Source organism: Nicotiana tabacum, chromosome 16, assembly GCF_000715075.1.
Source record: "Nicotiana tabacum cultivar K326 chromosome 16, ASM71507v2, whole genome shotgun sequence".
Taxonomy (NCBI): domain Eukaryota; kingdom Viridiplantae; phylum Streptophyta; class Magnoliopsida; order Solanales; family Solanaceae; genus Nicotiana; species Nicotiana tabacum.
In genome coordinates, this window is record NC_134095.1 from 6,194,485 (window position 1) to 6,217,290 (window position 22,806).

Here is a 22,806-nt window from a genome sequence, read left to right on the forward strand (position 1 = left end):
TACTTTCCTCGTCCCAATTTAAGTTACTAATATTAAAAGATGTCTTTTTTTTTTTTGGAATTGACTAGAGATAAAAAAGTGCATGTAAATTATGGCGGAGAGAATATAAAATACGCCCTCACATGCTTACCAGGTGAGGAAACTCACCCAATGTGAAGTTTTTTGTGTTTAAACGACACATTAGAAATGAGGGTGAAGTGTTCAAAAGGACCAAAGCTGAGATGAGGTGTTAAAATAAAACAATTGGAGTCAATTAAGAGGGGTTGAAAATTCTACGGAGAGCTTCTATAAGACTGAAGGACAAGACAACTAGTATTCCTATCCTATTTACATAGTCAAAAGATATTCCAAGAATATTTTACATTTTCCAAGAAAATTTCACAAAATTGGGGTGAAACAACAGAACCTGTAGAACTATAAATTATTGCACAAATAGTGGCGATGGCTGTAATAAATATGGTAATATGCAATGAGATGCATAATCGCGCTCTACTCCCCCTTGCCATAAATTAATAGGAGAGACCACCGAGGAAATGAAGTTGGCATTGAAAGCGAGAGAGAACTCTATCGTCAAAAGGTAGGGGTAAGGTTGCGTACACATTAGCCTCTCCAGACCCCACTTGTGGGATTACACTGGATTTGTTGTTGTTGGTGATGGTGGTGGTGTATTGAAAACGAGAGGGAAGAACTTATTGTGCCAGCAAGATCAACTCCTCATCTTCTTATTTGATTTTAATCCAGAATGGTTTTTGTTTCTTTTCTTGCCAATCTTTTCTGTCTCCGGCTCGAAATGCTTCTCAAGCTTGAATTTGTTGGATTTTACACTAATTACACCACCAGGAACTATCTTCCCACCACCATTCTGGAGAGCATTTTCAAAATCAGCTTCTCTGTCCACTATAGCGAACTGCTGAATTAGTTCTGGGTCCAACAAACCATCCGACTTGGCTTTCATCTCATCCTACATACAATCTTAGGTAAGTAGAGAACTTTCCAGGCGGGGGAAAACTTGCAGAGACATTAGCAAGTATTTTCAAACCTGGACTTTCTTTGCAGCATCGCGGAGATCTTCATCCACAGATATAGTATGTGGTTCCATCTTAGTCTAAAAACAAGCAAGAAAAGAGAAATGTTCAGCAAAGACAGATGATCAGAAGATAAGCAGATACAGGGCCTCAACTGCTCTTTGATTAATAATAAATTGTTCATATTTTGAGGCAAACTAACACAAGAAATGTTGGAATATTTGCTTATGTTGACCAATTGACGCACAGCATTATGGCACATGCAGATATTGTTCGCTTGCTAGAGTTAGATTATTTCAACCGCTCTTAGCATAGGACGTACGCGAGAGTGAAATATAACTCATCTACTTACCGCTTTAAGCCGAGATACAGTTGAGTCAATTTCTTTCGATGTTAAATTATTTAGGTATTTGCAAAGCCTCTTCATGACTTTCATGAACAAGGATAATATCTGCTGCCTTTCCAAATTCATTTCTCCCTGTAAAATAAGAATTAAAAAGAGTAAACTCAGAGCACTGGAATTCCTTATTTTGGATGCAAAGGATAACTAGCGGCCTAAACAAAAAGGAGAAGGGTATTTCACTGCACACGGTCTGACAGAGTGGAATAAACTATTAAAACAAAGACTAGCAAACCAGCAAACCTCTATTTCAGGGATGTCTTTGTGCTGCAGGCCATAGCAAAGCAAAAGGGAAGCCTGGGCATATGAAAGTGAAACTGGCAAATGCTCCAAAAAATACACACGTGCAAGTTTTTGAGCAACATCTCGAATCTGTGAAAAAATCGATCATGCAAACAATTAACATGTAAAATAAGCAAAAAAAACAAATGTCAGGCGCTTTTGAGATATTTAAATATCGCAGAATTAAAGGAAAGGTAGTTTTATCCTCCTTAGATGTTATGTCCACAGACAAAATATTGGGCACTTTTGAAGGGTTTTTTGTGGCCACATCTTTTATCCTTCATTTCTTTCCCCAGTATTATTATTCGTCTTTCTAATTCTATGCACCGGATAACATGCCCCTTCATGATCTCCATGCTTAAAATTCTTCAGATATCAAATGTCTAATTATTGGATTTTCTTCCCATGTATCAAATTAGAACTTCAACCTTTATAACTGAAGACCTAGACACAAAACAGACAAAGAGAGGACAACCATGCACCTGCTGACCTGCTATTAAATTATAAAGAAATATAACCGACATATTTCACATATCATTTTTGGTTCAGAATTTTCTTGTTACCAAAAGTAATATGTACCAATATGAGTAACCTAGAAGTGAATTCCAGTTGATTAATGGTGCTTCAAATTGGAGAGATGCACAACTTGAAGCTCTTTTTGGTGTTTCAAGTTGTTCAAGCATGTTTACCATTATGTTTTTCTTCTTAATCACAAGCTCCATATGATTGTAGATACTGAAACATACATCTCAATGGTAGCACCACCAGAGAATATTCTATCACTACTTGATATAGCATATTTTCACTCTCATCACTAATTGAGATCTAACCAGGAGAAGTCAATCAGGTTGTTTGAGTGGCTCAAAGTACTCAGGTTCTTTCTATAATATGACTGTTGGTAATAGGACGTCCACCGACTTAACACTGCATTACATGATATCTTGCTTCACTACTTAATATAACGTATTTCTTCCCTAAGCAACTCATTTCTTACCAAGGGATAGTCAATTAGGCTATTTGAGTAAGCTTCAAGCCTCTTCATCTCATGAGGTTCCAAAACAAACTTCATGAAGTTTAAGAATTCACTTGAAGCAGAAGCAGTAGGGTCCTGCTCGACAAAGTTGATCTTCGGATCAAAGACACTGCACGATTATGGCCATCATAAGAATATGTAAAGAGACATACATATTAACTAAACACCAAAATATTCAATTTTACCTCATCGCAAGCTTGTAGTTCATCTTCCGGTAGGTAGAACCCAACATTTCGACTAACCTTCGCTTGTATTCTGAGAATGTTATAGACAACATCAATATATCGAAAGAAAAAGAAGAAGAAAAGAACTAATAGAATAAATATTAGCTACTACAAGATCTGCAGCTAGTTAGATTGACGGGAAGCGGATAGAAAGGAAGGGAGATAAGAAAGTGAGGGGGCACCACATGAAAACTTGTATATCTCTGTTTTCTCCAAAATTTGAACCGGAGTGAGGAAGACAATTTTCACCTCCTCGATGAGATTTTTCATAATTCCAGAGGTTGTTTGTAATAAGAAGTCACTACTCTCTTGACAATGTAAAAAAACTAGGGAACATATATTAGGAATCATAAAATTTTTGTTCCTTTTTATAATTGCAAAAGATTCTTCCATCTCCTTTAAATTTTCGAGAAGAACAAAAGCAACTGATACCTCGGTAGTAGGGACCATAAAAGCCCCACTCATCTGACCCAGCAGCTTCAACATCATCATTTCTCAAAGCCTTCAAGATCATGCATGTGTATTCGCCAGTTACGCTGTTCTGATTCATCCAATCATATGTCTGATCATAATTAGTCCTCAATAGCAAACATCTAAAGAGAATTTCAGGAACAAAGGACTCCAAGACTTACCGGGGCATTGCCTATGAAAAATGGAGCAAACTTATGTTTTCTCCAAAAGCGGAAGAGATCCAAGGTAAGTCCAAATGAGACCCCAAGGTAATGGAGCCTTTCAGGCCGTCTTTCACGTAATGGGACAAGCAAAGGAGGAAGATCTGTTCTCGATGTTATATTTTCTTCGAGCAAAGAGAACTGAAAGGAAGGTAGTTTGAATTCAAGAACAATTACCTAAAAAGGTTCTAATTCCAGATAGAAGTTTTCAAGATTTTTCAACCATCTCACTTTCCATATTACAGAAAATGGTCAATCAGAAGGCCTTAACATATTATATCATGCACTACAAAGTGCTACGCAGACAAACCACATCAACATGAAGCAAAGACAGATTCAGTGAGGAATAGTGTTATGATTTAACATTGTTAAAAAGAAGTACCTTTTGCAGTTTTCGAACACCCAAATGATAACAGGAAAGCCCATAACCTAAAGCACAAGTTGCAAAATTAGATCAAATAAGAATACCTTCTCTGCAGCTTCAGTTACATTGACTTGCGGAGTCTCCAGAGTATCTTCTGTCTCTACTTCAGATAATTGAGTCAACTGACCCTCAAAGTACCTATTAACAGTAAATTAACTTATTGTGCGTCAAAAAATCCGTGCAGGAAAGATAAGCAATAACCTACTACGTGAACGACGAATAGAAGGAAAAAACAGAGTGGAGAAGAACTGGCTTTTAATTTTGATACATATATATATCCTCACTATTTTCTATTTACCTAATATGTAACACCATCCTTATTTTCTATTTACCTAATATGTCCTCACTATCTTATCAAAAGTGAGGACTTTTCTGTACTTTCATTAGATAAATAAAAACCAAACAAACCCACCTCTATTCTTCTCTCATCCCCCGTCTCTTTCTTTCCTTACCCTTGTGAATTTCTCGCCGCTACGGCAAGCTCCACTCAGGTTTCAGTTCAAGTCTCTTTATTCTCACATTAGATAAAAATTAAAAGACACAAACTCAGAGCATTTTGGTATCAAATGATAATCACTGAAAGATGAATGCCACCCTTTTTACAGTAAAAGTAATTTCTGCGAAGTAAAATTTGATAAATATCAGAAAATACTTGCTTTCAGTGCAAACATATGAACTGAAAGGATGGAATTACTTAGAACTGTCACATCATTGACTGGAGAATTAAAGTAGGTGATAATGACTTGAACTCTCTTTCTCTTTAGGGCATTTCTACTTAAAATCTCTCTTTCCGTTTTGCTTCTCTGACCATTGAAGGGATCTGAAGTGATTACCATTTGGCTTTATAGTCCCTTTAACTTGACTTTTTTTCCTTTATATAGTTTTTCATAAAAGTCTTGATGATTACCCATGAACAAACTATTCTTGATGATTACCCAAACAAAGAGATTACTCCTTTTTTTAATAGAATGATGACAGTCAAACAAAGAGTTTACTGTTAAGTTCAATGTATGGGAGAAAAGGGCTTCTAGCTATCCAAAAGCTGCCTTGATAACATGAGCGCTCTCCCTTGATAACATGAGGGCTTCTTTTCTCCATTTTAAAAAATTATTTGTCTTGGTGATGGATGAATTGACTCGACATAATCAAGGGGATGTACCTTGGCGTATATTATTTGCAGATGACATAGTATTGATTGACGAGACACGGGATGGAGTTAACGATATACTGGGGGTTTGGAGATACACCCTAAAATCTAAAGGTTTCAAGTTGAACAGGACTAAAACCGAGTACATGGGAGTACATGGAGTGCGAGTTCAATGACGCATCACATGAGGCGAATGGAAGTGAGGATTGATATACAAGTCATCTCCAAGAGAGGAAGCTTCAATTTTCTTAGGTCAATAATCCAAGGAAACAGAGTGGGGAGGATGAAATGGAGACTTGCATCCGGTATCCTATGTGATAAGAATTTGCCACCAAAATTTAAAGGTAAGATCTACAAAGTGGTTATTAGACCGACTATGTTGTATGGGGCAGAGTGTTGGCCAGTCAAGAGCTCACACGTTCAGAAAATGAAAGTAATGAAAATGAAGACGCTTAGATAGATGTGTGGCATACTAGGAGAGATACGATTAGAAACGAAGATACACCGGGCAAAGTGGGAGGGGCCTCCGTAGTGGACAAAATGCGAGAAGCGAGACTAAGATGGTTCGGGCATACGAAGAGGAGGAGCACAGATGCCCCAATGAGGAGGTGCGAGAGGTTGGCAGTGATAGGTCTAAGAAAAAGTAGGGTTAGACCGAGGAAGAATTGGGGAGAGATGATTAGATAGGATATGACACATCTTTAGTTCACCGAAGACATGACCCTAGATAAGAAAGTATGGAGGTCGAATATTAGGATAAAAAGTTAGTAGGTAGTCGAGCGTTTTCTCTCTTTTCTAAGGGAGACATAATTCTAGTTTAGAGCACCTTATTTGCTCCCTCTTCCTCTTATTATATTATTATCATCATCATCATCATCATCATCTTATGCTTCAATTATATCACTACTGTTGTTTCTTTTACTTTGGTTACCTCAACTATTTTGTTGTCAATACTTTTCTTTTCTTTAGTATTTTCATCTTAATTTTTTTTTACTCTTGTATTTTTCAAACCTGATTGTAAACGCTTTTCTTGAGCCAGAGGTCTATCGGAAACAACCTCTCTACCTCACAAAGTAGGAGAAAGGTCTCGTACACCTCACTCTTCCCAGACCCCACTAGTGGGGTCACACTGGCATATTGTTGTTGTTATGGTGCTAACCTACTACACTCTCTCTATCTCTTCCCCCCACCCCCACTCATATATATATATATATATGTGTGTGTGTGTGTGTACGTACATGCATGCAGCACCAGTACAACGGCCTGTGGAGTAGCTTAATGTTTCACAAGTTATAGAAAGCAAAGGTGATCAAAGCAACTATCAAAATCATATGGAAACCGGAAGATGTGAGCATTGTTGTGAAATTTGAAGCTACCTGGTTAGGAGTTCAACGGCAGCAGAACCATAACCCATCTGCAACACCACAGTGAGACATGGTTAGACTTGGACATGCTGATAAAGGAAATAAACTGATCGAAAATTATCAAAAACCTCCCTCCATGTCTGCTTTTAAACACAAACCTCCATTGTCGTAAGGTATGCAGACTGCCCCCAATTTAAACGTTTTTCAACGAGATGGGTTAAGATGACAAGACTTCTGTCATATTCTAAATCTATCTATTTGCAGCTTTAATTATTAGTGCTAAATTTTGTATCGCAAATCCCCTTAAATTCTTTTTATACTACAAAATTGGTGTGAAAACTTAGTTAATATCTTTACCAATAACAAAATGTAAAATAAAATCTTCTTTCCCACATGGATAGAATAAATCAACAAACAATGACAATGGGTTCAGTGGACCGAGAAGTACTTCTGTATTTGGTCGGCAATAAACATTTTTTGCTCAATGATTTTGAGAGTGTGAAGCAACAAAAAGCGACAAGGGCTCGTTTCGCTCAAAGTGTGAAGCGAAGCCCTACCTTCATTGAAATGAAGTGCAATTTTAAAAAAAAATCAAAATAAACCTTAGAGCACATGAAAAACACAGAGAGAAGAAGAAAAACAAATAAATAAAATTCAATTAAATTAACAAACTAAAAAAATGGAATAATTTAAAAATTCAATTAGATTAACAAAGTGAAAAAAACAGAGAGAAGACAAATAAATAAATAAATTCAATTAAATTAACAAACTGAAAAAAAAAAATAGAACAATTTAAAGAATTCAATTAAATTAACAGTAAAACAAAAAGACAAACAAATAAATAAAAGAAGAAGAAATTATTCTTTTCCTTTTCTCTGTAAGAAAATAAAAAGTCCACCTTTTTTAAATAAAAAATGCACGCCTCCCTCACTGAAGTAGCTGCACACGGTTCATGCTCCAGTGGACGAAACGCTCGCTTCATTAAAACCACTTCGCCTCAGTCATCTGAAGCAGACTACCCTTAGCTTTACCGCTTCAACGCTTCCTCCAACACTGTTGTTGCCTTCTTAAGGTTTTTGTTTAAGTACTATAATTATACTGTAATCTATTCTTTAGGATGTAATGTTTTGGCTTGCTTGGTTTTACACATGTAAGTGAATTTAATTTTTTTAGTTTTAAATTGGTTACATTTGACAAATACAACAGTATATGCAATTTTAATAGAAGTATCCTGCCATATTATCAAGTGCATGAAGAATAGTAATTAAATATTAATACGAAATGTAGAATGAAATTCTTGAAGTTGAAAGTTTCTCTTTTCCTTGGTCTCTTCTTGCAATATCAAACTATCTGTCTTTTAAGGCGAAACAAGGAGGTTACCCTAACATCTTAAACCACGAAGGAGATCAATATTACACAGATAAACCTAGATGGAGGTCTCAGAAGTTTTTCATAAATTTTTTGAATTGGTAAGCATTACCCTCATGGCACTCGGATGTGTGGCAATGCGTACGATGCGGGCACCTGAAAGGCTTGGGAATACATCATCAGTAAACTGCTGGGAGAACTTCCAAGGTATCTGATCTCCAAAGGGCTGGTGACCTTCCCTCAGAGCTCTTTTAGCCGACTCTTGGGTGATTTGCCCCTCAAGGCAGACCTGTGTGTTTAAGTCAAATTAAGACGTAGATCAAAAACTCTTAGTGCTGCTTCTTTGATTCAAAGAAACTGTTAAGTTGAAATAAATACCACCTGTTTAATTCTCAGAAGAACTAAATTGAACCAGAAAAAAGAGCACAAAGAAAAAGTAATCTCTATCAAGTATAACAAATAAGGCTTATGATATCGTGAGAGATAAACACAGACAATGTCATTGTCTGGGATCGAGGCCAACGAGTACGGTCCTTATCAGAAAGGACTTACAAAATCAACCTTACATGATTGACTTATCAAACAAAACCACTAACCTGGATGACACATAGAATATCAGGAAGACGATTTTCTGATTCATCAACAGGGCCTGTGAAAACAATAGTTAGGCGCTCTTGCATTTACTTAATGCGGAATTAATCAATTATGTTCTATTGAAAAAGTATCAACTGGTTTTAATCATACCTAGTAGCACAAACAAGTGGTGAGCTGGAGCATCAGCCATCAATTGTAAATCATTTGGAGAATTTTTGTAATGCGAAGCAACATAGAGGGCCATCATTCGCTGCAAATGTTTCAATGCAAAAGGATCACAATATATCAAAGTTGACCAAGCAAAAATAGCCTAATGGTAAACAATACAGTACTTCAAGAGGAAAGGTGATTTACCTGCAGAAATAACTCACTATCTTTATGATAAGAGAAAAGTGTGTCCCGGTTAACGTAGTAGAGATCACAATCACCCGGTTGCGGTAACCTGGTGAAAAAAAGAGAATTGTAACTGGAGATAAAGCATGGTTTACTTCTGTAGGAACTAGGTTAAGACTTAAGCCAAAGAAGTTTTACCTTCTGATACTTGGGATAGTATTTGCAACATCCAAACAGAGCAAAGCATTAAGCCATCGTTCAATGCGATCGCCAGAAGCATATCTAATGGATTCGCTCAATTCTATCTTTTTAAAAAGCCGACCTACATTTGAGGGGAAAACTTAGATTTTAAACAACTAGATGAAAGAAACAAGATTTTGCACAGACCTTTGACAATTGATCATTCCACTACTTCAAACATCGATAATCATGAGAGGCAAAACTACATCATAGAAAAAGAGTGACACTTATGAATGAACAAAGCCCTTAGAGAATGCAATATTTTTAAAGACAAGAGCATATTGTCAGCATTTAATTAAATTGGGACGTCCAGTCATAGGAAACTTTCCATCATTTAAATTCACAAGTGGACCTGCAAGACCTTTGGAGTTGGAATATTTTAAAAGCATGTATTATAAGTATTTATTACTGGGAGGTTGTTGTTGTAGTATTATACGTATTTACTTTGAATAACTCCAGCCTTATTCACCAAAATTCTCGGTTTTAGTTGCAAACATTCAGTCATAGACCTGTATTGCCCAAGGCACAATTTAAGGCATGAATTAAGATAAGAAAGACTGTTATTTCACAAAAACAAGCACAATTCCAGATGTATCTCCTGGCTTTTAGTAACTATAAGGAGTTCCGAACCCAATAGCAGTGCTCTCTCATCTCAGTTTTCTTTGCTTACATAGTTCCTCCTGACATTAAATTTCAGGCCACATGGACTCTACACACCATAAGTCGAGTGATGACTAGCAAAACTGGAGCTGAAATACCTGAAAGTGCATTGTCTGCACTTTTGGACTTCTGACTTTGTTCCTCTAGTTGCTGCAGCAACTTCAATGATAAGGATCTTCCAGTACCTTCATAGCTTTAAAAAGATAACAAGAATAGATTCATCATCAGCGCCGTTAACCCCAGGGTAAAAACACAAGACGGTTCAGAAATATTCTTTTCCTGTATAAGTGAGTAAGAAGCAAAACTACTAGAAGAAACATATATTGGTAAAAGCAGGTTCTTTGGTGTAAGAAACAAAACTAGAAGAAGCACCATATATTGGAAAAGGAGGTTCTTTGGAGAGCATAACATTACTAGATGGAAACTAAGCAGAACACTGCCTCATACCCGTTCACAGTTGATGCAAGGAAGACGAGGTATGGACCAAGCAAAGATCTGACAACAGGTAATGGAATAGCTGCTGCTTCATCAACCACCAACAATTCCACTTGTGATAGCTTTTCATGCTCATGTGGTAGTATATACTGGCATTGCATAAATGATGCAGAGAATATCAGAAACTCAGACAAAAGGAAAATTAATTGCATTACACATGATAAAGTACATCAATGATCGGATACTTGCAAAAACGCTTTGTAAATAATGAACAGTACGGGTGTAAAAGATACATATGTTTGTAAGAATAGGAAAAATATTAGTTTAATAATACCAATATATTGACAACCTTAAGAGAACGCAGAAGCACAAGAGAGAAATACAAGAAATCTAGCCAGCATACAGAAATCACCACCAAGAGGAATTAAATTAGAGCAAGCTTTCAAAATGCCATCTAATGTTCAGGGACAACAGAAGGTGCAGAAAGTGACATCAGATTCCAGGATTATTCCCCGCATGAATGAGCTTGGAAAATGGAAGAGCCATTATCATGATATAACTCCTCCCCAATATTACTGACCTGAATTGTTTGTCTGTGCTGCTTATAGATGTTGATCCTCACGATAGATTTTTTAAACTCCGGATTATTGCTTATCACAATATCATAATGAAGGTGTTCCTGTAAAAGAAGCATATAGTAAGATACAACATCTCTATATACGATCAGCAGAATGTGAAATCAATCTCAGATGCCAACTATATGTGAGACAGGGAAAAATCCCTTACACGAGAACTTTAAGATCTTATACCATGTTTATGTTTCTACGCATATTTCAGCACGGGAAGCATTTTCTCACTTAAAAGGACTTGAAGGGCCAAATGACTGACTCAAAAGGAAAAATAACATCCCTGGAAAAGATAGATTTCATAGAGACTGAAAATCGACCCTGCTCAAACAGATATATCTGCCTCTTACCTTGTACTCGAGCATAGTGAAACCCTTGCAGACAAAGTCAAACAGAGTTTTCAGATTTTCAGGACTAGGCGTTGTTACGTAAATATTGGAATACCTGTAACAGCAAACTATAGAAGTTAGTAAAGCACAAAGTAGGATCACAGAGGAACCCAAGGGTGTAGCCTATTGGTCAATGAAGTGGGTGCAGAACGATGAGATCTCAGGTTCAAACCCCAATTGAGACAAAAAACACTAGGTTATTTCTTCTCATCTGTCTAAGCCTCGGTGGACAGAGTTACCTGGTACCTGGGTACCTGTTGCTGGTGAGGAGGTAGGACGTACCCCGTTTATTTAGTCGAGGTGCGCACAAGCTGGCCCGGACACCACCATTATAAAAAAAAGTAAGATCGCAGAGAGGAATAAATATTGAAACCAAAACCAGATTTATCCTGCAGCAACAGCCCCTGCAACTGCCAATCCAAGAGCAGCTGACTTCCCCCGGCCACGAGCAGCAAGCAGAGCAACAGTGCTGCGGAGTGTCTTATCCAGGATAGCATCAAGAAATGTGATCACTGCTTTTCCCTATTTCATACTGTTTGATTAATAGCACCTTACAGTAACAGGACAAAAAAGTCTAAATTGCGGTGGACAGAGAACTGCTATTTATGGTGAACTCGGTATTACAAAGTTAGATATTGAATCCATCCATTTAAGCTAGTAAAAATAGTTCTTTCAACAATTTACTAAGCAATTAGAAAAGACTTAAGATTTATTTAATGAAAGCATGGAAGAACAAGAAGTCATTTTTTATGAAAGGGAAATGCGGAACTCTAACAGATAATAATTGACGCAATGAGGACTTAACGTGCTAGTAAAATTACTAACTTCAAGATTCAAAACCCACAAATTGATATTTCTTTATCAGCAAGTCATATTCTTTTACTCAGTAAGTGAAGCTCTGTTTTATTTATCACAAGTCTTGAAGCTTTTTATAAGCGGTTGGCCCAACCGAACTGCATGATTCTACAACAAAAGGATTGCACAATTCAACCAGCGGCTTCTTTAGTCTGTATTCAGTATAAACACTTTGGATGGAGAAATCTACTTTTGGTGATTTCGTCAAAAATTAAGAAAAAATCATTTAGAACTTTTAAGTGCTGACAACTCTCACAATTTTGACTTGTTGACAGTTAATTTTCAATCAAAAAAAAAAAACAATACAAGCACCAATAATGATTAAGCTTTAAATCAGCAAGCTCAAAGTTTTCGACAAGTTCTTATGTATGGTTGTACTTACTACAGCACCCACTTTTCTTTAATAAGGCAAATAATTTTATTAACAATTGGGGTGAACCCCGTATACAAGCCATATACCAAAAGAAGAGAACCTACACCAAAATATGGTTCTCCACAAAAGAGGCCCAATCCTCTATACAAACCGCAACCTCATGATTACACCAAAAATAAACGAGAAATAAAAGACTATATTGCAGTTTTCTAAAATCTTGTTCCTACACCCCTCATGTGAGCCCAACTATGCATCGCCTCCTTCACTGTGCCTGCCATCACCCATTGCATCCCAAACAAGTTAATGACCAACCTCCACAACCGATAAGCCACTTGACAATGTAACAAGAGATGATCGACATCTTCGTCCAATCCTTTGCAAAGCACCAACTAACATGGGTGATCTTCCTTTTCCTCAAATTTTCCGCTATCAAAATCACTCCTCTTTGCCAACCACACAAAGAAACACACCTTCCTAGGCACCTTAGGAACCCAAATAGAACGGTATGGAAAACTGTGTTCCTCTCTCCTTAGTAACCAGAGAAAATACCCTCCCTACTCTATCGCCACCTCCACATATCGGATATATTATTTGACGAATCCAACCCATACAATAACTCGATCAAGTTGTGGAACTCTTCCATTTCCCAATGTTGTAGGTTCCTCTGAGATCTCAAATCCCAACGAACTACCCCCTTATGCTATCCATTTTTTTTTAAATCCTCCTATTAACTGGATATTGTCTGATTAGTGATTCTAGTTACCAGTGGTTGCAACCAATCCAACATTCCGCCACAAAAGAAAAGGACAAAGTGTCCACCGTAAATGTAAATTTTACCAAGTATCAAGTCATTATCTCCTGTTAATCTTGTGTTCTTACAATAACTCTGTTAAACATCTACCTTGCATGCAAGTAACTCTTTATCCTGGGGTTAGTTCCACATAGTCTAGCAAATGGCTATGAATGACATATTTAGAGAACAATTGAAAAACAAATGTCAACTTTTACAGTTCAAGCATAAGTAACTAACCTGGTCCAAGGTACAGCATTTACGAATAAGAGGACCGACAGGGAAGTCTTCATTCAATTGTTCTTTTAAATTCCTTAATTCCTTTTCTGCTTCTGAAAGCCCCTCAGAATCCTTTATCAAAGTAAGAATCATGAATGCTTATATCAAGAGATTATCAAAGATAGTTACCCTGTACTAAAAGTGACTCCAAATAGTAATTCTTTCGCAGTTCAACATCGATATGGTGTAATTATATATGAGAAATATAATTTACATGGACTATCATCTGAATCAATGCCTATCATCTAAGATATAGAAATCAGTAAATAGTACGACTCATGACCGAACTGATCCGGGAAGAACTTTACCTCTTGAACAGGAACAGCAGTAATATTCTTCATGTGGGAGGAGATTGGTAGAGTTTTTAATTCATCATTCATGACAACACATGTTTCACATGATGCAATAGAGAGTATAAAACGCTCATTAAAGCGAGGGGTAGCGTGTGAATGGGATTCTGTACGAAATCTGTTGTGAACATCCTGCATTTTCACGAAACTTCAGTGAGTCTTAAGATTAAGCACGCATAGAAAACCAATTAGCAATCTGCAAACCAGTAGCAGCTTCTTCATTCAAATACTCTTCTTCTAGTGTGAGTATGTGCGTGTGAGATCAGTTGAAATCTTATTTAACAATAAAGAGCAAGAAAGTAAAAACAAATAAGAAGTAAAAAGGAAGGGACATCACGAATCTACTACTTATTCAAAGTTTTCCAGCCTAGAAAGCAGGGCAGTTGGGACTGAAGTGTACCATGGCCATGGCGTAGAGGCTCTTAAGAGAGGACAAAGTGCGAATCAACAATACAATTAGCCCACCACCTTCAACTGTCTCTATTGTTCTCGCAAGAAGATTGGGTGTCAAAGCCTCGAAATCCTAGAACATCATAGAGGAAAAGAAATGAAATTTTCCAAAAGATCACGATTACATTTACATAGAGGCTTAAAAGAGGAAATAGGAAGTCGATTTGCTGCAAATAGTACGTGGAGATTTAAAACCTCTCATTTACCTGTAGTACACACATGCCATAAGTGTTTCCTAGAATTCTTTCTGAATCTCTATACAAGCAATAGCTGACGCCTCCAGTTTCAATGAAAAGTTCAAAAGGTTCTACTTTTTCAGGGTCCAGTAGTCCCCTCTGCATATATTTTTTCACTTGCTTCTTTCTCTTTTGCTTGTGACTGCAAAAAGACGATTGCATCTATCACCGACAACTGTCTAAATGACTAATAACATATACTGACAAACTGAGGTGAACACAGTGAGAAAAAAAAAACAGAACAAAGTCCCCACTAATCACTCGCAAGATAATCAACACAATATAACAACGTCCACAAAAGAATGACCCTAGCATTCCTTCCGGTGCCTGAAAATTTACTCCAGATATAAAGCTGAAACTAACTTTTCATGCAACAAACAAAGTGACTAAAGTTTCAAGACAACGACTACGCCCCAATCCAAACAAGTTGGGGTCGGCTATATGAATCGTCACTGACCATGTTACTCCATATAAACTCATCGCAGGGCAATATTTATCCAAAATAACAATAGTAATAATAAGTACTAGAATGCATTATATTTAAAAATCCATTTTATCATAACAATACTAGAATAAAAGCATAGGATGCAGTAAGTAAAGTTCCAATATTTAAAAATAACAATAATAATAATATTCCCTAACATCAAACATCAGCCTACATTTTATCATATTCCGAGTAAACAGAATAACTGCTACAACAAAGTCAAGAATTTTGGTCAAGCAGCTCCATAGATTTTTCACAGTTTCTCAACGTCAAATAAAATCCATGGCAGTTTATTCAAATTACAAATTTTAATCTATGCCTCTATGCCTTATTAAAGGTAGGGGTAAGGTATGCCTACACACTACACTGGTTCTGATGTTGTTGTTGTAATCTAACTTCCACATAGAATTAACAAATTCATATTTTAATAAAGGGCAAAAATTAACAAAAACGACTATATCCATAATTCAAAAAAAAAAATTGGGAGTAATTATAGTATGGAATCAATTCAGGTCAGTAGAGAACCAACCTACTAAGTTCAAGTTTGTCCTTGTAGCACCAAAGCACAGTAGGCCGTGACCTCACTACTGCTTTGCTCAACATGTAGTGCAAATTAACAATCTGTTTTATAAAAAAGTGAAGAATCAGAATAAAGTTCAAATTTTTAACAGCATTTAAGCAGATAAAATAGAGGAACGAAAAGTGCGTGCCTGGTCACGGGATTTGTCACCAATCATGACAAACATAGAACGGTGACGATTTCTAACCCCATTCTCTATTAGGGTTCTAATGTGTTCATCCACTCTAATCCTCATTGTTTTCTACTAAGGGTTTTCTTTGTTTTCTACTAAGGGTTTTTACCAAATTTTGATTTGTCTACTTCTTGTACTAGTACTAGGGTTTAAAGAAGGTTAATGCGAATATAAGAAGACCGAATTATGATTTTGTATTTAAGTTTAGGCACTACTTTAATTTTCACTGTTGTGTTTTTCATTTGTTTATATAGGATAAAAGTTATTATCATCCCTATCAGATTCCCCTTAAAAATCAAACACCTCCCATAAAGTTGAATAATTGACATTTTTATTCTCCCATGTCAATTTCCGCCATTCACCAAGTTTTAAAATAGTTCACCAACTAATAAATGGGTCAAATATAATATTATTTAAAATTATATTTATAATAGGATGCTTTAATTAATCATTCACTATTGTTTATAATCCCTCTTCCGTGAGTTAATATTTTTAATTCATGTCTTCTTCTTTTGTGGTGATATTATATATATATATATATACTAGTATCTATAAACGTGCATTGCACGTTATTAATGGCACATGATGGTTTAAATATTTAATTAATGAGAGAAATTTTATATATAATAATACAACAATCATCTAAATACCAAAAAATATTATTACATTAGCATAATATGTGAATTTAAAATGAAAGGATATTATCAGAACTTACACAAATGACAAATTTTTAGTTATGTTAAGTAGATAATTATGTACTGTAGTTTAAAGGTATCTAATGTGATGGTATCTTACCGAACACTTTTTTATACACGATGTTTTTTTGTCTATATTTCCTTCTAATGCTTTGGTTGCTCTGCCATAACCAAAACTCTTGTTGTCGATATTGATATCTCTGTTGAAAGTGCAACATATAATTATTCGTGTAAGAAAATATATTATTGTAAATATAGTCAAATATTTAGGATATTTGTCCTTGTGCTTTATTTATTATAACTACAAAACATAAACATACTGAAAATTATTTTCACACAAATTTAAAATAATATTCTTTAGTTTCGGAAAAGGAAGTTGAATTCGGGGATAAACACATACTTAGAAGCACATTGACCAGTATCATAAGTTATGTATGACGTTATTTTCAAAACTTCTACATACCATATGTATATGTACTACTACATAAGCTATTCAGCGCATCTAAATTTTCAGTAGTATGACGGGCATATGTTTTCTTCAAAATCAACCTAGATGCAATGGAAGATCAATTTTAACTTTGGCTATTATATATATATGGTGACACTAACATATGTAAGAAATAATGAACTTGACAACAAACATGTATGGTAGAAGGTCATTTGGTATTAAAGTATTTAAGTATTCTTCTTGGTAGTAATTGTTGGTATCATCTTTTGCTAAGTCAAAACTGAAAAATATTTGTTTTTACCATAAAACTTAGCAATCAACCTTTTATTTAGTTGATCAACATATTCATTTCTGCTAGCTAAGATAGCTCTTTAATTCCTATCATGTAATTTGCATAAATTGCATTTTAATCTAATGATAGAAATATTTTCCTTATTAAATACACTATTATTACCATTGGGGTTGATAATCAAGTATTATAGAATAACCAAATCATCTTTTATTGGATGCTCTTCTTTGTTTTCGACACTAAGCAAGAAGTCATTGAATGTTGGATCTGTTCTTACTTTTATATTTCTTGTCATTTGAGACCCTAAGTATAATTTTGGCATGCTAGCTTTTACAGTTTCTGCTTTCGTCAATTTTGGAACTACTGATAGTACTTGATGGAGATCACTTCCAAAACAATTACTTTTTCACCAAATGGTTCAGTGATACCCAATGTATCTCTAAAACTATGGGCAATTATTTCGATCGTTTAACGCTTAGTCAAAAGCGCTTCATCCCATATCATCACTTTAGCGTTCCTTATAAATTTATCATTATTGCCCTGCTTTGATATATTTGTGATGGTTATTTGAGTTATTTGGAGAGGTATATCAAATCTAAAGTGAATTGTACAACCTCATAATAAAATCGTTGATGGTACACCACTTATTTTTATTGCTAACAATATCATGTCTCTTGATCTGACATTTGCAAGTAATGCATGATATAGGAATATTATTTTGATTCCGCTGGAGGCATCTACAAAGGATAATCCATATACTAGAGTCTATTTTTTATAATATAGTCTTGAAAGCTTAATCTTGTTCAAGATTTAGCTTTGTGTGCTTCCTCAAACACCTGTATAGCCTTTAATATTATACGTATCTTTTTTACTTTGTGATATAATTTTTTTAATCTCTAACACTCTTTATATAAATTAATTTTATGTACCCTAAGATTTTTTTTTTAACATGAAAAATAATTTTACTCATATGATGAATTTAAAAAATAATTTAATTAGATTCTCTTGCTAAATAATTAATTGAAAGATTTGATTATTTGGGTTTAACATAAAAAAAATTTATTTTCTGTTGATTCAGATTCTTAATATTAGTTCATCTCATGTTTGAATATTTAATCGTAATTATAATTTTATCTATCATAAATTTTATTTCCAAAGAATAAAAAGATCGATCTGATATTCCACTTTTAGATCTTTATGTTTGCAAAATTATTAGTGGTATTGACTCTTACCAACCTCTTTCTTTCTCTTTCTCACACATTTATATCCTTAAAAATGTTCTTAGGTGTTCTTTAATAATTGGGTATATTTTTTAATATTACACTAAAAATTAATAATAAAAAATATTATTTGAGTAGGAAAGCAATTCAAATATAATAAAATAATATATTATCGTGGAGATTTTTTTCTCAATCTTAAAGATTTATGTAGTCCGTTTAACATTACTTTTATTTTTTCTCAGTATTGAATATTACAGAGTGGTAATGTATTACCAATATGGAGGATTCTTATGAAATTGATTTTACTAAACCTTCCTATATATTTGTAATAAGAATTCAATAGACAAGATTGTATTAATTTTAAAATCTTAAAGATTAAAAAAAATTAATATAGAAGTTATTGTAATCCAAAAAATAGGTTATTACAGCTATGTCTTTTTGCTATGAGTTCTTCTATTCGGAAAAGGGTTAAAAATACCCCCTAAACTATTGAAAAAAGTTTAAAAATACCCCCCACCTATCTATTGGGCTAAAAATATCCCTCATCCATCTTTTTGGTTCACTTATGCCCTTTGACTGTTAGGCCAATGCTGAATTAAAAATAATTATTATTTAAATTCCACGTGGCAACTTTTTATTGGTTAAAATTAAAACATCTAAACTATTAGAAAGACTAACCCATATCTAACCGTTTTTCGGACTACCCCTTCCCAAACATTGATCTGACCCGAATAAAAAGTTCAACTAAAAAAAAGACGCACCACTTCCATCTAACTCTGGGTTATCTATACCCCTACTGTCATACTTTGGAACAAAAATACTTCTATTTTGGATGGAGTGTCACGTGGCAGCACCATATTAAAACGATCCATTTCTTTTTTTTTTACCCGACCCGTCTTAAAAAAACCCACAATTCGACCCTTATTTCATTTTTTCAATTTTTTTTTAAAATTTCAGTTTTTAAAAAACGAATTTTTTGTCCAGTTTTTACAAATTTATTTTTCCAGTTTTTACAAAAAAAAAAAAAAAAAACTTTGAAAAAATTAAAAAAAAAATCAAAAAACCAAAATATTTATTTTAGTTTTTTAAAAACGAAAATATTTTGTTAAAACAAATTTTTCTTTCTGTTTTTACAGTTTTTTTTCCAGTTTTTACAAAAAAAAATTTAAAAAGCTGAAAAAAAATTATTTTGTAAAAACTGAAAAAATAAAAGAAGACTTTACTAAATTAGTGGACCACTGGTGCATTAGTTTAAAAAAATGAAATTATTTTGCTAAATATTTATTTTTTAAGTTTTACAAAAAGAGTAATAATTATTTTTATTTCAGCATTGACCTAATGGTCAAAGGGCATAAGTGAACCAAAAAAGTGGATGAATGGATATTTTTAGACCAATAGGTAGATGAAGGGTATTTTTAAGTCTTTTCCAATAATTTATGGGCATTTTTAACCCTTTTTCGTCTTCTGTTTAATATGTTAAGGCTATTTTAGGAAACTCAATTCAAAGGAACTCTTCATATATAGATAGAGAACGCTTCTTAATAGTGGATCGGAGGTTACGACAAGAATGACGTGTGTTTTTGGTGTACAATGTGGAGAGAGTATGCAGCGATGCGAGCAGATCCAGTGTGTCTGTTCGAGTTTCCAGCGCTTTCTTCAGCTTCCGTGATAGACCTGGTGCCAAACTGCCAATGCCATCGCCAGCCACCGTCGATTTTCGTTGCCGGTGATAAGCTATAGATATATTAATTTGTATGTATATTTATAGAGAAAATAATAATTATATTGATAGGATTCCTAAAGTAATCATATAGGATTGTAGTATTATGGAATTCCGGTTATGTCCTTTTATTGTGAGTTATAATGCATAATATTAAAGGTTATTTTTGTAAACCAACATTTTATTCATATATATATATTAGAACGGCTAAGAATATAAATTTCTCCTATTTTTGTTGGGTTATTATTTATTAGACTGGAAAAAAAATATGAAATAAGAAAATACTATCGGAAAGTTGTGTTTTTCAGTCACTATGATTTTTGTGTGAGTTAGTAAAAATTTTATAATTTTTGTATGAGAAAATATAGTTATATGACTTTGGTGAAAAAAAGTCATAATTACATGACTATTGGTGAAATTTACTCAATTTCTAACTATAGATATTTCTCCAAGGTAATTTGATTTTTAATAGGATCCTGTGTTAAATTAATATATCTTTAGTGCAACATTAATTATAATATTCTAATAGAAAATATCTTATGCAAAAGTTAAGCTTTTTTTTCTAAAACTTAACTTAAATTCTTAAAATTTGTAAAAGCACAAAAGATTAATATAATTTGTAGAGACATCTCTAATATATAGACTAGTGGCCTATATTTTTTCAATCACCAAAATTTGAAAATCACACAATCCATCCCTTAAATAGCTAAATTCTAAGATCTAATCCATATTGCTGATTTTAATTAAATTCCATAAGAGAAGGCTGAAGCAGAGTAATAATGGCGGGATTGTTCGATAAACAGGCGCAGTTCTACTCCGACTCACGGCCAACTTATCCCGGCGAATGGTTTTCAATGCTGGCTCAACGCGCCACCAACCACTCTTTTGCTTGGGATGTCGGCACCGGCAACGGCCAAGCTGCCATCGGAGTCAGATCCCTCCCTCTCTCATTTACATTATCAGTATATTTTAACTTGTAGTAGCAAGTAACTTACTTTATTTTTCAGGTAGTAGAGCATTACAAAAAAGTTATAGCAACAAATGTTAGTCAAGCTCAATTAAATCATGCACTACAACACCCCAGGATTCAATATTTTCACACTCCACTTTCCATGTCCGACGAGGAACTCGCGACTATAGCTGGAGGTGAAAACTCTGTGGATTTGATCACGGTTGCTATTGCAGTTCACTGGTTCGACCTCCCAAGGTTCAACTAACTTATAATCTTATATGTCATGACATTTATACAGCTATCAGAGCACCCCATTAAAGAAACATAGCCTGGCCAAGGCAAAGTATTCAGAGGCGAATTAAGGATTTGAAGTTTATGGTTTTCTATCGTAATTTTAAATTAATATACAATAACAACTAGGTTCAATTATATATTTATAAATATTTAGTGGAATTCTTAATAGAAATATAGCGTTTATGCAAAAGTTATTGGGTTCCGGGAACCCAGTAATATCACTCTAGATCCGCCACTGAAAGCATCCTGCATTCACGCAGGGTCCGGAAAGGGCCCCACCCTAGGGGTGTAATGTAAATAGCCTTGCAAGCATTAATGACTACTTTCACGGCTCAAGATAGGTCCCATAGGGTCAACTTTACCGTTGCTCCGAGCCTCCCTGTCGAACATCCCATTAAAGATTTTTTGAAAACGTATGTTTTAAATTCGTTTTAAATCTTTTGAACAGGTTTTACTCAATTGTGAATCGTGTGCTAAGGAAACCAGGAGGTATAATAGCAGTATGGGGATACACAATGATGAGTGTTAGCCCTGAATTTGATTAAAAAATGAAGAGTTTTCTTGATTCAACACTTGCTTATTGGCACCCAAATGCTAAATTCCTGTTCGATGGGTACAGAACACTGCCGTTTACTTTTGAGAGTGTGGGATTAGGTTCAGAAGGTAATCCAATTCCTGTTGACATACAAAAGGAGATGTCATTTGAAGGGTTTTTGAGATGGCTCAAGTCTTGGTCATCTATTAATACAGCTAAGGAAAAAGGGGTGGATTTGTTACCAGAAAAGTTGGTTAAAGAATTTGAGATAGCATGGGGAGGGCCTAAATTGGTTAGGTCTGTTGTCTACAAGGCTTTTATGCTTGGAGGTAAAGTTAAACTATGAAAATTTAGGTTAATTTGGTTGTTTGTTACTGGTATAGGACTGAATTTCCAACAGTGTGTTGGATCGAGGATTTTATGTCGATGTGTGTAGAATAACACTGTATCCATTAACCTTTTATAGCATTATGTCATAATCCGACATATCAGTCATACCACATAGTCGTCACTGTAAGCACGTGATTTTTGCCCTATATGAGAATTACTCCCAAAAAATTCAAAAATAAAATGATTTTTCTTTGGTGTGCAATTTTGTGATATTTTGTGATATTTTGAAGAATTATTTGTATTTGTCTGTGCGTGTTTATTCGCTAAATTAATAAAAAATACAAAAATATGTCGCATTTTGCATGTAGGATTTAATTCTACAATTGTTAGTAATTAAAATTGTTTTACAAAAATTAAAAATTACAAAAATAGGCATCGTTTGCATTTTTAGCATTTAATGTCCAAATATACAATTTTATGCTTAATTAATACTTAATTGTGCGTTAATTGTTATTGAGAGTTAATTTGCGCCTTTATAA

General features: G+C 34.6%; 2 pseudogenes; one reads left to right on the forward strand and one right to left on the reverse strand.

Annotated features, from left to right (window-relative positions):
• Nucleotides 1–200: 200 nt before the first annotated feature.
• On the reverse strand, nucleotides 201–16,001 carry LOC107798340 (RNA cytidine acetyltransferase 1-like; annotated as a pseudogene).
• Nucleotides 16,002–20,719: 4,718 nt separating this feature from the next.
• LOC107798332 (uncharacterized) lies at nucleotides 20,720–22,527 on the forward strand (annotated as a pseudogene).
• The last annotated feature ends 279 nt before the right edge of the window (nucleotides 22,528–22,806 follow it).